The 15,990-nt window shown below is 39.7% G+C and overlaps 1 protein-coding gene across 7 annotated transcripts in view; it reads left to right on the forward strand.

The window, feature by feature from the left end:
* The first annotated feature begins 1,711 nt into the window (after positions 1 to 1,711).
* The window catches only part of adar (adenosine deaminase RNA specific), a 55,519-nt gene continuing 41,240 nt past the window's right edge, over positions 1,712 to 15,990 (forward strand). For 5 of the 7 annotated variants that reach the window (XM_080427558.1, XM_080427562.1, XM_080427561.1 and 2 more), the window contains exon 1: positions 1,712 to 1,841. The gene's annotated coding sequence lies outside the window, so the exon portion shown is untranslated. Of the gene's footprint in view, positions 1,842 to 7,827; positions 8,040 to 15,990 lie in introns of those variants that run through there. The other 2 variants (XM_080427559.1, XM_080427560.1) reach the window with 2 other exon arrangements.

The following is a 15,990-nucleotide window of genomic DNA, read 5'->3' on the forward strand; positions in this document are numbered from 1 at the left end:
TTGTGAAATTAGCCAATCTACAAGCTCACGGCGTTGTAAGCGTGTAGATCAGGTATTTTAACAACATTTGCCTCTTTCTTGGTAATATTTGACAACTTGGCCAATGTTTACATTTTTTTGAGGTGTTAAAAATATCTTAAAAGTCGTCATGCAGATACCCTGTATACACTTATACTGCATGTTGGTTTGTTTACTATTTAATGTCGCACATTAAGCTAGTAGTGTCCCCCCAAAATAATTTGGGGACCCCCCTGGTGGTCCTGACACACAGGTTGAGAACCACTGTCCAAGACCACTGATTACCAATGTTTTGACCAATATTTTGTCAAAAGTGGGAAATCTTGACATCAATTCGAATAACTTGTAACTTGCAATGTAACTTATAAGCAAACAAATAGCCTATAATAATGAACCTGTAATTTGTGTTTATTCTTTATTTAATTTATTTGTACTTAGACTAATGTCATGTTATAACGTGATTCTTTCACTTTGTTTCATGTAGAGCAGATTGAATGTGAAATTAACTGGCCTTGCCTGGCCTTGCCTCGATTGTGGATAGATACATTTCTTTTGCAAAGACATTGCACAAATGGGACCAACCACGGGTCCATTTGGTTCCATTTGTGCACTTTCAGAGTTACGGGGACCCGTTGCCTAATGCATAATAAACTGGGGTTCAGATAGATAGATAGATAGCTAGACCAGTGACAGCACAGCAGTTACGCTACAGTAGGAGAAGTAATGCAAGATACAGCAGGGTAAGAAAGAAAAAAAACACACAAAATAACCATCAATAATGAACAAACAGTATACAACACTATGCACCCTCTAAAAAAACAAGAATACTTTTACCGTGTCAGCCACCCAGCAGACGAATGATCCATGGGCACTAGGGAAACATGGACACCAAAACAGAGTGGGCACTATGGAAATCTGGGCACTGAAACAGAGTGGACACTAGGGAAATCTGGGCACCAAAACCGAGTGGGCACTAGGGAAATCTGGGCACCAAAACAAAGTGGGCACTAGGGAAATCTCCTCACCAAAACAGAGTGGGCACTAGGGAAATCTGGGCACTGAAACAGAGTGGGCACTAGGGAAATCTGGGCACCAAAACAGAGTTGGTACTAGGGAAATCTGGGCACCAAAACAGAGTTGGTACTAGGGAAATCTGGGCACCAAAACAGAGTGGACACTAGGGAAATATGGGCACCGAAACAGAGTGGGCACTAGAGAAATCTGGGCACCAAAACGGAGTGGGCACTGGGAAATCTGGGCACCAAAACAGAGTGAGCACCGGGAAATCTGGGCACCAAAACAGAGTGAGCACCGGGAAATCCAGACACCTCAGATGATTAGGCACTAGGGAAATGTGGAAATGTGGGAGACTAGGCACCTCTAGTGGCCACTCCTCTCACCAAAAGTGCCCACTCTTATCTAGTGCCCAGTCTCCCCCCCCCCCTCCCCCCAAAAAAATAATGGTGCCCAGATTTCCCTAGCGCCCAACCTTCCTGCGTTCCTCAGGAGTCAGGCTCCAGGTGGTGGAATAGCCTGCCTGTGTGTTTAGTGAAGGACAAGAGAACCATGGACCATGGAGGAGGAGGAGGAGGAGGAGGAGGAGGAGGAGGAAGAAGAAATATTTTTTTGCACGCGGCCCGTGTGACGCGTAATATGACGCGGTTTATGCGCGCCGACATATAGCGCGAGCGAACGCCGTCGCGAGCGACTGACGTCACCGGCTTCTTCAGCCCCCGTCCGTTGTTTGATTGTTTGTTTGATTCAGAGAGAGAGAGAGAGAGAGAGAGAGGCGTTCAGACCCCATACAGCTACACAGCGAGCAGGTGAGAGGCTAACGGCCAACAACACGGCTATATGTGCGTTTATTAATGTGTTTAAGCCGCTAACCGACGCGTTAGCAGCGTTTTATATGGTTTATATGGCGGAGCGGCGCGTTTTTTTTTTTTTACACGATGGTACTGAGAGAGAGAGAGCAGGGAGAGAGAGAGAGAGAGGGGGAGAGAGCGGGTAGAAATGGTGCAGTGCTACACACACACACACTCACACACACACACACACACACACACGAGGAGACCATCACCACCGCACGCGGGGGGACAGGCCACGGACACCGAGACCCACGCGCACACTCACTCACGCGCGCGCGCACGCATCACATACAGTACATATGGAGGATATAACACGCACGCGCACGCACGCGTGAACACACAGCGTTTTTTTTTTACTTGAGTAAAAGTATCAATACCGCAATGCAGAAATACTCTGTTACTAAGTAAAAGGCCGGAATTCAAAATGTACCCTGAGTAAAAAGTATTTGTATTGAAATGATGTACTTGTAGTACCAACGGTAGAAAGTGCTCGTTGTGCAGAGTGTCTGATTTCTTCACAAGTTTTCAAATGTATGAAATGTATAAAAAATCTTTAGAAAATAGCAGATCTACAAGCTCACAATGTATTGTTGTGAGCTTGTAGATCTGCTATTTTCAAAAGGCTGAAATGTATGTAGGGCTGACGTGGTTAATGTATGTTTTGTAATAGTAATCAAAATCCACAAAGTAACTAGTAACTAACAATTTCAAATAATTATAGTGGAGTTAAAGTACAATATTTGCCTCTGAGATGTAGTGGAGTAAAAGTACTGAACATTGGAAATACTTCAGTAAAAGTAAAAAATACCTTAACATTGGACTTCAGTACACCACTTGAGTAAATGTACTTAGTTACTTTATACCACTACACACACACACCCACACACACTGTGGTGTCCATGTGGTTCTTTAAAGTTGCAGGTCTAACAGGGAGATGAGGTTGTGACCTGTGTGTGTGTGTGTCCTTCTACATGATCTCCATCTGTAACTAATTAATGTAATCAGCTAGGTTGCTTTTTTTACCATTTGATGAAACGGGTCCAGGTTTTTAACGGCAACATGTTTGATTTAACTTCCTTTTTTATTTCAAAGTGGAACTGATTCTTCGTTCAAATGAGCGTAATCCTGCTTTTATGTTGTTTAATAATGTAGAGGGAGGAAGACATTATAAAACATTAATGTGGCGATAAGTAGGACAGTTAATCGAAAGAATACTCAAAATCGCAAAATGAAATTCTGCAGTTTTCAAATCACAGAGGCTGCAATACCTTTTTATAAAAGAGTTTAATATTTGGTCCACAAAGCCAATACAGTACGTAATATGTAAATTTCACCCATAAATATGAAGGAAAAGGACCATAGTAGTGTAGGCTGTGTCTCCTATGTTTAGCTCACTGTCTAGAAGTCATATACAGTACACTTTACAATTACTGTTGACAATTTCCATTTGACATTCTAAGAAGCCATTGGTTTCCATTCATTTCAGTCTGGTACTGTGTGTGTGTGTGCAAATTGTATTCAATGGGCTAAACCAGTGGTCTGGGGACCACCAGTGGCCAGGAGGTTCCAGGGACCACCAGTGGTCCTTGAGGGAGGTTCCAGGTGGTCCCCAGCTAAATGATGGAGAGCTGGTAACCGAATGGACCCTTATTAGATCTTTAACTCTTCAGAGCGTAACATGAAACCAAATGGACCCTTGCGGGTCCATTTGGTTTCATGTTACGCTCTCGAGAGTTAAATTATTGTTAAACATCTGCGTTACTTAATCAAATAATTGTAATTTTGATCGTTTGCCTGTCATCTCCTGTGGTACCACATCAATACAGCATGGAATTGTGGACAAAATTAAACAGAATTGAAGCTTGACTTGAATCGAATCGCAATATTAGTCGAAAAATTTGAATTCTTGATCCATATTCTTCCCCCAATCTTTCAGCCCTAGTGAGAAGAATCCAACCGATACATCAGTGACTTTTTTGACAACATGGGTATCTGCAGTTATTTAGCCTATGCATGTCTATTTGAAATGACTTTCATCCTAGCGTAGCTCTCTTGAGCATGTCATTATACTTGGGCAACATATTCAAAAAATAGCAGATCTACCAGCTCACAATGTGTGAGCTTGCTATTTTTTTTACTTTTGGAACAGGGCTTAGGTTTAAATAAAATAAATTTGTATTCTATACCAGTGGTTCTCAAACTTTCAAGTCAAGGACCCCCAAATTGATATGTATTCTGCCGCGGACCCCCATCTGAAAAGGTTTTGCGCCAGGGACCCCCAGAAGAGAAGATTTAGGCCCATGTTAAAAATCTAAATTACATTTTCGATATAAAATAGCAGATGTACAAGCTCGCAGAGGTGATGCGCTGTGAGCATGTAGATCTGCCATTTTTGAATATCCAACATAGAAATGGATAAAGTGGTTAAAATGATTGTGATGCTACATTGACTACTTTAGCTTGGGACCCCCTGGAACCCCCCCAAGGACCCCTGAGGGTCCCCGGACCCCACTTTGAGAACCAGTGTTCTATACAGTACTTACTTATTTGCTTGAGTTGTTCATTGCATAAGTAAAGTGAAATGTTCTTTTCATATGTTGAAGTTGTATTCACCTGTTTCCTAGGCTGTGTGTTTTCCACTTCCTGTCGATTTCATTGGATATCATTGGTCATCTGACCAGTTTCATTGGATTTCATTGGATCAAATCGACAGGAAGTGGAAAACACACAGCCTAGGAAACAGGTGAATAGGGACGGTAGTAGTTCAGGAGGTAGAGCGGCCGCTTGTGAACCGTCCGGAAGGTTCCCAGTTCGATCCCGGGCTCCCCCAGAGTTGGTGTCAAAGTGTCCTTGAGCAAGACGCTGAACCCCTAATTGCTCTCGATGAGCAGGTTGGTGCCTTGCCCTTGCATGGTTTTCTCTGCCATCGGTGTGTGAATGTGTGTGTGATTGGGTGAATGTGATGCACAATCATTGTAAAGCGCCTTGGATAAAGGCGCTATATAAATGCACCATTTACCATTCATACTTAATTTTTTGTATCTGTCAACTCGTTTTTTCTTTTTTACTTATAAGTTAAATGTTCTCAAATCAAAACTTTAATCAATTCTAAGTTTTTCCAGTTGACTTGAGAACCCGGTACTTTTTGACATAACGTCTGTAGTAGGTGGTCCAGGACCGTCCAAAACGGGGATGGGCCCACGGCGCTGCGATAGTGAGTTGAACTATTCTAGGAACACAAAAGTCTTGTCTAAAAAAAGGCATCCACTCTTGACCTGCGGTTTTCATTCGATCACAAGGTTTATTTTTCCCCATCTTTTAAACTCGAGATATTAATAGGCTCTCTGTGTAGTGTGTGTGTCTACAATGTCCTTGTCTCGTGTGTGTGTGTGTGTGTGTGTGTGTCCCTGAATGAGACACAGCCGAGGGCAGGAAAGTAAACCCACATTTGACTCTGCTCATCTCTCTCTCTCTTTCCTCATTCTCTCCATTCACAAACACAGCTATCATTTCCTGTCATTCTCATCAGCGGTTTTCATTTTTTTTGGAGACAGGGAAATTATGAATCCATGTCAGCGATTCTACAGTAAACAACAGCCGTTTGAACTCTAGGGTTTCTGTTCCTAGAAAGTTACGAATAACAATACAAAAATCAGCACAATTATTAAATAATCGCCCTGATCGCAATTATTTGAGATAATAAAAATTATTACGATCAGTTGGATGAAATGAAGTGTAGCATTTCTATTATTTCAACATCGTTGTCCAATGTCCGACAACACTCTTTTATTAACACTAATTTTTTAGGGCAATTAAATGTAATGTTTAAATAGCAAATTCCTGCTCTACAAGCTCACAACGTGTTGCATCACAATACACTCTTGAGCTTGTTCTATTTGTGTTATTTTGGAAGATTTAGTTTTAAAGTATCAAATTGTTAGGGGGGGATGTGTCCTGTTTTGACCATAGCACATTCTTTATTTTGGTTATTTTTACCGGTCATTGTCAGTCACTACTTTGTATATTTTAGTAATATATTTTGTATTTTTAAGTTATTTGTCGCATCTGCCCTGTGCAATCTCTGTTTACCAAGCACATGAATGTATTTTTTTTGGTATGTTCCAATGTTCAATGCCAAAGACACAATTATTATGTCAATTAATCAGACGTCAACTAAAACTTCATGGTCGTGATAGTCCTGTCATTATAGTACTGCAGATGTAACTGCCATTATAGTACTGCAGATGTAACTCTGCCATTATAGTACTGCAGATGTAACTTTATCATTGTAGTATTGCCGCTTGGCTCTGTAGCATTGTAGCCCTGTTGAGGACGGAGGCTTGGGCATTTATTTGTATTTTTAGAGATACATGAGATGCCCACAGTGTCAACAAGGCACCCAAACTCGTTAAGGAGTGGACACAAAGTGAAATAAATATCATGATGGTTTGAATTATTTGGAGCAACTTTTGCTATGAATCCTGTCTGAGAAACTTCTCAACCTCCTTGGCAAAAAGTTCAGAAACCCACAGGTGATGGTTGACGGATGATTCCTCTGGCACATGGATCCTTAGCGTCCCTATTCTTGGGTGAGCATTCTGCGAAAATAGCTGATCTACAAGCTTGCAAACGCATCGCAACACAACACTTTGTGAGCTTGTAGAGTTTTGCCAAAGAGATTTGGTGTAGGGAAAAAGGTAGCATGCCAAGTATAGAGCCCTGGGGGGACCCAGGTCAAGTATATAGGGCAAGAGTCTCTCCCCAGTAGTAATTTACTTACAAATGCTTGTGCTAGTGCAGAGAAACCTTTCCATCATATGAACCAGGATAGTAAACACATTTTGACATCACCTGTAGTACCAACAACAATGAATGAAAAATTCTATGCACACATGAATGAAGTGATGTCATATTCATTCATTGTTATAATACATATTTATTTGTTATAATGTGATAATAATGTGATTTGGTCTGTGCTCAAAAGCAGAGTAGGAACAGGCTTGTTAAATGAAAAGAAGGGCTCCTTGATTTTCAACCACATGACACTTTTAAGCAACCTGAAATCCTGCAAAAGAGATCAAGTGGGTGATTAAAAGGTGTACTAAAGTACTGCTCACACTTCTCTTTATGAACTTACACAAAGCAACCAGGATGCCATAGATCAGCTAATAATGAAATGAATGAACGAAACCACTTCGTATGACAGCGTCACACAGCAAAAATAGCTGATCTACAAGCTCACAATGTCATGATTGTAAAAGTCAGACTATGACACGTTAATATAGGGACACCAGGTTGATTCTTGTCATTTCCATAACACACGATGTGACTGCAGTGCACACTGACAATCATCTTGTGTTCATTCATACATTTTAATAACCAACCTTAGGAAAAGGTTACATTTCCACCTTCACCTGTCACACTGCTGCTTAGACGAGGTTTGATCCTACAAATAGTTTTATTCTACAGTTGGTTACAATAAGTGTTTTAGTCAGTAAGGGGAGAACTACGACTCATGACCTAGCAATAGCATTTATTCTTTTTATGCACACATACTCTTGTCTTTGCCAGGGATAAATATTAAGGTTGTATATTTGGATGAAAATAACAAATAGCGATTCTATTACATTTATTTTATTAGCCTGTCTGTAACTAAGATTCCAATGATCTGCCTGTAACTTCAAATTAATTAATAATCAGACAGAACATCCATCTAAAATAGCCGATCTACAAGCTTCATGTGATGTTTTGTGAAGCTTGCCTTGTATATCGTCTATTTTTGGCGAGCGACCGACGCACAACAATGAGGCTTTGAACGACGCAGTCTTAAGAGACAGGAAATACCCCTCTGTAGTCACAGGATTCCACAGGGTCACCAATGTCTGTGTAACAGCGACAGACAACGTGACAGAACAGAAAGTAAACAGTAGAGAGGAAAGGAAAACGAAACCTTAGATCTCTTTCAACCACATGCACTTGTGTGTCTTAGTTTTACCATTCACTGTGTGGTTCATGTGAGGTAAAGATAGGCTCCATTATGATGTTAAAGTGTTGTAAAATGGTACATTAATTGATAGTGAGGATGTCATTGTCTGTTGGAAGCAACGACTCTTTACTGTCTGTCTTGATGACTGGAGAAGCCGTCTACTGTGGGTGAGAGACCTGTATTTAACCTCTTTCTTACTTTCTCTCTCTCTCTGGTTCTGAAAGTGCTCAGATTGGGTTTGTGCATAGATTAAAGTTCTCAGTCACCACCTGTGGTGTAAAGTTACTAAGTACATTTACTCAAGTACTGTACTTAAGTACAATTTTGGGGTATTTTTACTTTGCTGGAGCATTTCCAATTTTCAGCCGTTTTTCTGAAAATCCTATAATTGGGGCGGATGGAAGTGACGTTTTTTGGAATGACGTCACATCCACATTTTTCTTCTCTGAGAGACGATTGATCATTCCAAAGCTGTGTTAGGTCGCCCCTTGTGGAATTTTCCCCCAAAAATGTAAAAACGAGTTAATTCGATCTAGGCAATCAATGTGTTAATACTTTTGGTACTTTAACTACATTTTGATACCAATACTTTTGTACTTTTACTAAAGTAAATTTGTAAATTTGAATTGCTGACTTTTACAGAGTATTTCTACATTGCAGTTTTGATACTTTTACTTAAGTAAAACATGTGTACCTTTTCCACCACTGTGTGTGCGTGTGTGCATGGATTAAAGTTCTCAGTCACCATGACCGATTTGGATTCCATAGAACATTTTACAATTAATGCCTAATATGTATACAATTGCTACAAAACCCATATATCCAGTCATTATGGGCATAAAGAAGTTGAAGGGTATACATTTAAGTCTAATGATGTTCACATCATGTATACTTAAAATGAATTTTACATTTTACATACAGGTGCCCACTCTTCCTTAGTGCCCACTGTTCTTGTATCCCAAAGCAAAGGTTAAAGCCTCAGTCTGTGATTTCTTCACCTGTTTGGCAGTATGTAGAACAGCAGGAACACTATTACTTAAACATCATCATTTTACATATTGTGTTAAATGTTTAGGAAACGGCGCTAGTGTGGGGGCCTCTTTTCACACTGTTTCACAAATCAGTGAGGACTTAGGCCACATTCTTTCAGTCTGAGATTTCATTTTGCTTTAAACCATTTGTGTGTGTATTATGTCCTATGATGACAAGACAGTTTGATTAGCTTGTTGCACCCCTTAACTATGGTAGCCTACCTTATTCAGAAGGGGGGAGGGGGGGGGAATGGAAAGGGAAAGAAATCAATCAATCCATTCACAAACACAGCTATCATTTCCTGTCATTCTCATCAGCGTTTTTCCATTTTTTTAGAGGGGCAGAGAAGTGATGCGTCCGTGTCAGCGATTCTACAGCCAGTTTGCACTCTAGGACTCTGTTCCTAGAAAAATGTTATGTATACAGGTCTTTACACACCTGGGGCATGACGTATAAACGATGCAAAAATGCGTTTGCATTAAGTATTTATTATCAAACCCAGTCATATAGTTCATTTCTCATTCATAGACTGTGATGCGTTTTATTTTTGATGCAGAAATCTACCTCACCGAAAAAAAGACGTTGATAATTATTCAATTTTATCAATTTTTTCCCCAAAAGAAAATAGCTGATATGCAAGTGTACACATATGTTATCAGTGGAAGTGTTGACCTGCATTAGGGCCAACGTGTCTGACCTCCAGGCCTCAGTCGCTGTACCCCATTATACTGTTCAACCAACCAGCACACTGTAAAATTCTCCCTGTTCATTCTACTCTTGAGAGTTAGGATTCTAACTGTGTACACTGTATTAATCCCAGCTCGTCCTATTTTAGCTGTAGACGGCTTTAATGCTGTTTTAATGCTAAATATAAATGGTATATTTAGCGTAACACCTTAATACAAAGTGCTTTACCATGTGCGTTACATTCATCCATTCACACACACACGTTCACACACCCGACGGCAGAGAAAAACCACACACGGCACCAACCGGCTCAGGGGGGAACCGGAGATCGAACCAGGCAGGAACCTTCCGTTTCCCCATGCGGCCGCTCTACTATACCTCATGAGCCACTGCCGCCCCTATTTAGAGATTACAGATGTTCCATTTCCGTTTCCCCCCCTTCCGATACAGATCCTGATACCTGCATCGATCTGATGCCAGTGCATTGTTCTATCTAGTTTGACTGTCGGTTATTACTGAAAATCAGTGTAAAGTAACTAAGTACATTTACTCAAGTACTGTACTTTACTGGCACATTTCCAATTTTCTATACTTTGACTTCTACTCCACTACATCTCAGAGGCAAATATTGTACTTTTACTCCACTACAATTATTTGAAAACTTTAGTCACTAGTTAGTTACTTTAGTTACTTTGCAGAAATAAATTATTACGTTATAATAAAACATACATTAACCACTTTAGCCTTATTTTATACCTAGGCTATTTGAACATAGCCAATGCGACGCGTTGGGAGCTTGTAGATCTGCTATTTTCAAACATTTCAGTACTTTTACTTTTGGTACTTTAAGTACATTTTGATACCAGTACTTTTGTACTTATACTCAAGTAAATTTTGAATCCCGGACTTTTTCTTGTAACAGAGTACTTCTATATTGCAGTATTGATACTTTTACTTAAGTAAAACATTTGAGTACTTTTTCCACCACTGCTGAAAATATCTAGGAATAAATAACAATTTATTAGATAAATTGTGCAGACTGTGTGCTCTGGTTTTGACTTCATAGAGCGATCCGATATCAGTTAATTTATACCAATTAACATAATTAACATACTAATTAACTGACATTGACACTTTTATCTGTACACATTTATTCAACTTTTCTTTTCAGTTAGAGCGGTCAGTGAGTGCTTTGAGTGTAATTGCTGATCTACGTGTTGCGTGTGCGATATGCTGTGTACACTGTAGATAGGACATTTGATAGACATCGGACCCAAAAATCTGGCATCTCTCCGAGTGCTCCTAGAGCGCAACACTCTGAATGAATCCATTAAGGCCGGGAAAGCATCTGTGTCATTTTAAGATTGCCGCGCTATGAGCGTGTCGATCTCCTATTTTTGAAAAATCTTGAACATTTGTGCAGATCTTTGAATGTATATATATTTTTTTTTTAAAGCGAACATTTTTAACTCGATCTTTGTTTCTAGGGGGGTCCCTGGAACAAAACATTTTGAGATGAGGGTCCGCGGCCAAAAGCATATCTAAAAATGTTTTCTAAATCCTAACAGTATGTTGCTATATCAGTGTTGCTCCAACTTTTCCATGTCAAGGACCCCAGAAATTATATGTATTTGGCCGCGGACCCCGGCTTCCAGGAACCCCCCCCAGAAGCAAATACTGGAGTTAAAAATGTTTGCTTTAAAAAAAATATATATATATATATATATATATATTCAAAGATATACCCATTAAGACCTGAGGCGATTCTTAAAAATGTTTAAAAAACAGGAGACATTTTTTTTTTGAAAAAAATCGAAAAAAATATGTTTAAAGATTAAAAAAAAATAGCAGATCTACAAGCTCATAGCGTGGCTATGAGCTTGTATATCTGCTATTTTTGAATAGCCAAAGAAATCTTAAAATGACACAGATGTGTTTCCCGGTCTTATGGCTTAATCAATGAACCGCATCGCCCGACTGCTCTGACTTTTCCATACGACCAGAGAAACCTCTCCAGCGCTGTCGGCACATTTACCATCACACCCGTCGTGTGGCCGTACCGTACGCAGTGTGACAGAGCAGCCAGGTTGAGAGGTGGGTCAGTATTGGGTGTCAGTATGTTGTCAGTCTCAGTGATACACGGACATTATTGACAGTTTGTTACTCTAGACTGTTGTCAAATATGACACACTATATGTTGGCGGCGAGGTTGTACCAGAGAGGAGTTGGGTGTCCAGGTGATTCAACCTGATCTATTTAATGAAATGGAGAACAATTTTTTTTTTGAACGGCTACCGAGTAAAAGGGGTGCTTCTGGAAAAACAGGGTGGGGTTCGACTATGAAGAGATGGGACAGCGGCCTCCTATTTAGTATCAAAAGCTGTAAAAAATGTATCGTAACAAACTCTGCCAGGACTCCGGATCTATTTTGTTTTTCACTTTTTGAAATGTACCTCGAGCAAGAGTCAGACGGATCAGTGAGATGTTAGAACTTGTTTATAATGTTCTCTTCTTTTTTTTACGTGTGCCGAAATCAACTAACTGCATGAATGTATTTTTTTTGGGGATGTAAGTAGGGCTGTCACGATTACAAATTTAAGTTGACGATTAATTGTCACTCAAATAATTGCGATTAACGATTTAATTGTGTTTGGCATCGAACATTAGAACATAATATGAATAAAAATGTTATTTCCGTTTGCCTTTTTAGGCCTCATAATCAAAAATGTCACAGGGAAGATATGACAAATAACTTAAAAATACGAAGAAATTAGTGACATATTTAAAAAAATTATACAAATAACAGAAATAGCTGATCTACAAGCTTACAATGCGTCACAAAGTGACCCATTGTATTATATGAAGTGAACTATAAATGTGAAAATCTACCTCGCGAGTTCTCGCATGGCGTAGGGCCCCCTGTAACCTTGACACACCAACTGATCTCAGCCTCGCGAGATCTCAGAGCCATCTGGTTTTGCAGATTTTAAAGCTGCAGCTTCCAAGTTGTGCGCCCCTCCCTCCCTCCCTCCCTCGCTGTCCGAAGACAAACGCGGCAGAATGCTCGACTGAACGCACGCAAACACGGGGGAACGGGAGTCGCAACACCACGTCACTTCAATCGAGTCAAAAGGATAATGTAGGTCAAGCCTGAAAGGGGCGATCCATCCATTGGGTAATGATGACAGACAGTTTACAACCAGACTCGACCCGAAGAAGGCGACCTAAAAAAACTACCCGTTTGGAATTGTCCCTCAGGGTGAAACGTCCCCTGTCTTATTTCTCTGTGTGCCTTGGCTTAACCCCTTCAATCCGAGAACACATCCGTGTCATTTTTAGATTTGGGCTATAATTATTTTATACTTTGGCTATTCAAAAAATAGCAGATCTACAAGCTCGTAGCGCGGCACTGTAGATCTGCTATTTTGGAAAAATATTTGAATACATATATTTTTTTGAACCACATTTGTAACTCAAATCTTTGTTTCTGGGGGTCCCTGGGACAACATATTTTGATGAGGGTCGGCGGTCAAATATTATTCTGGGCGGTCCTTGACATGAAAAGGTTTGAGAACCACTGATATAGTAACATACGTTTTTTAGAAGACATTTGTAAAGATTTGCTCAAACTTTAATGATTTTTCAAAAATAGCAGATCTACAAGCTCATAGCGCTGCACTCGGTGCCACACTATGAGCTTGTAGATCTCCTATTTTTGAATAGCCAAATAAATCTTAAAATGACACGGATATGCGGTCTTAAAGTGTTAATTTGACTTTAAACAAAAACATTACAAAAGTGCAGGCTGCTATATCACGGTCTGACTGAATAGATGAGATCTAGTTTTGATCATGACTGAATAGATAATATGTAGATTTGATGATGACTGAATAGATAATATGTAGATTTGATCATCATTTCCCAATTCATGACAAGGTAAAGGTTTGTTCACAGCACATCAAAGCCGAGCCATGTCCAATCTCTGTAAGATTTCAGTTAATAGACCCGGACATTTTTAAACCATTTATATATTACCTAACCTTATTAAAAATGAAGCCATCGAATGAGATGTAAAGTATGAATCTTTCATTTGGTCTTGCAAGACCGAGAGCGTGTTTCTCTTGCAAGAGAGAGAGAGGTCTGCGATCTTGACGTTTTACACTATGCAATATTTTACATGGTCTCTTGTCGGGTGGAAACCTCATATGTCCAAAACGGTTACTTTTTAGGATTCAAATTCAAAAGTAGTGTGACGCTGTAGTATGATCAAGTATAGGGTGTTAATTTACGAAAGAAACACAGTTAGAATATGGAGATAGGTTTCTGCCCCACAGCAATGATATTAACTCATTCAGTGCCAATGAAATAAAAAAATAATTGCTAACTGTGCCAGCAGTTTTTCAATTTTCTTATACCTTTTTCAAGTAGTCATCGAATATTTATCTCCAGTATAATCGATCCCCTGATGGGTGTTAATCACTGAGGGTTGCACTGTGTGGTTTCACAAATGTCAACGAGGTCATTGGACCTTGTTGACATTAATTGTCTGCCTTTTGAAAATAACATAATAACATTGAAAAATACATAGTAAAAAAAAAGTGCTCAGGAGCCGAGATACAGCCTTTTTCAGTAATAAGTTAAACAAGAAGTGAATGGAGCAGCAAATCTTCAAATGATGATATCTTGGGCTCTGAAGCTTTTAAAAAAAAAACATAAAAAAAAATCTCAAACACGTCATTGGCACGTTGCGCCATTGCGGTAAAACACATGAAACACATCAATGGCACTCAATGAGTTAAACATGAATAGATTTTTCAAAAATTGAAATTTTCAAAGGTTCGGTTTATTTTCTAAAGCCCCTCCACTTTAGCCCTTTGAAAGTATTGAGCTCCACAGCATTAGTGTTGAACCAGTGAATAATCTTTCATCCAGTCAGTCAGTCAGTCAGTCAGTCAGTCAGTCTTCAGTTAGTCAGGAACGACCTTGTCTGTGTCCTTAGAACGCATCCCTCTCATCTGCATGAACATCTCAGTTTTCTCCCCCTCTCCGCTATGGATCCGCGGAGCAGAGATTATTCTGTAAGGCCAGAAATAAAACAGAATGGTCACAAGAAGCTGAATTATTAATGTGTCAGCCTTTTACCCTGGGATTGAGTTTCAGAGTCGGGAGGGGAGTCACTCTGTCACCCTGTCACCCACACACAGCAAACCAATGTCTCCATCTATTCTATTCTTATATCTTCTTGGTCCCATCACGAACCCTCAGCGGAGTGTCAAATTAAAAGTGAAATGTACTGTCCTCCTGAACATGGAGCCGTAGTCACGGCAATTTTCAATTAGAGCCTGACCGATATATCCGCTTGGCCGATATTTAGGCCACTGTTTGACTTTTTTTGACGACATACCAAGCAAATATAATATATCAGCCAAGCCGATAAATCTCTGCAATGGAGCGATAGTATTCAGGTGAAAGTGGTTGTGATATTATTTTAGTTAAAAAAGTAAAAGCTCTATATTGTAATGGTAATCATTGCTATATAGAGAGAACCCATTTTTCAGCTTAAATTTGACAGTATTCCAATTTTGTCAGCTCTTTTTGTTTTGTTTCATCACTTCCAAGTTTACACATTTCTCCTGACTCGGTGAGATTGGCATCCTGACCTGTAAATGTATTTTCTGTTTTCTAAGGACACGGGGGAGACTCCATTAACCCTTTTAGACCCGAGGCCGATTCTAAAAACGCCTTCTAAATCCTGACCTAAGTTTTCTGAAAAACTTTAAATATTTATAAAAGAATTAAAACAAATGTATGTTGCTATATGCTGTAGATGGCAACAAGAACCCAAAAAGGGGTTCCTGTCTTGAAAGGTATCGTTACAAATGGGGGTTCCCGCCCTAAATGGGTTAACTGAACAAACACTCTTAAACCATTAAGACAGGAACTCATCGGTGTCATTTTTAGATTTCTTTGGCTATTAAAAAATAGATCTACAAGCTCATAGCCCTTGAAAAAAACCTATGTTTCTATATCAGTGGTTCTCAAACCGTTTTCATGTCAAGGACCCCCAAAATGATATGAATTTGGCCGTGGACCCCCATCTAAAAATATGTTGTTCCAGGGACCCCCCAGAAGCAAAGTTAAAAATGTTCGCTTTAAACATATATAGATATTCAAAGATATGCACACATTTTGACGATAGCAGATCTACAAGCTCATAGCGCGGCACTCGGTGCCGCGCTATAAGCTTGTAGATCTGCTATTTTTGAATAGCCAAAGGAATCTAAAATGACGAGATGCATCCCCGGATTGAATGGGTTAATAATAGCAATGCCTACTACCAGATATAGAGCTATTACAACACTTAAAAAACAAAATAACATATCCCTTACAGATCAGCAA

The sequence above is a fragment of the Gymnoscopelus braueri genome (assembly GCF_963280865.1).
Source record: "Gymnoscopelus braueri genome assembly, chromosome: 4".
Lineage (NCBI taxonomy): Eukaryota > Metazoa > Chordata > Actinopteri > Myctophiformes > Myctophidae > Gymnoscopelus > Gymnoscopelus braueri.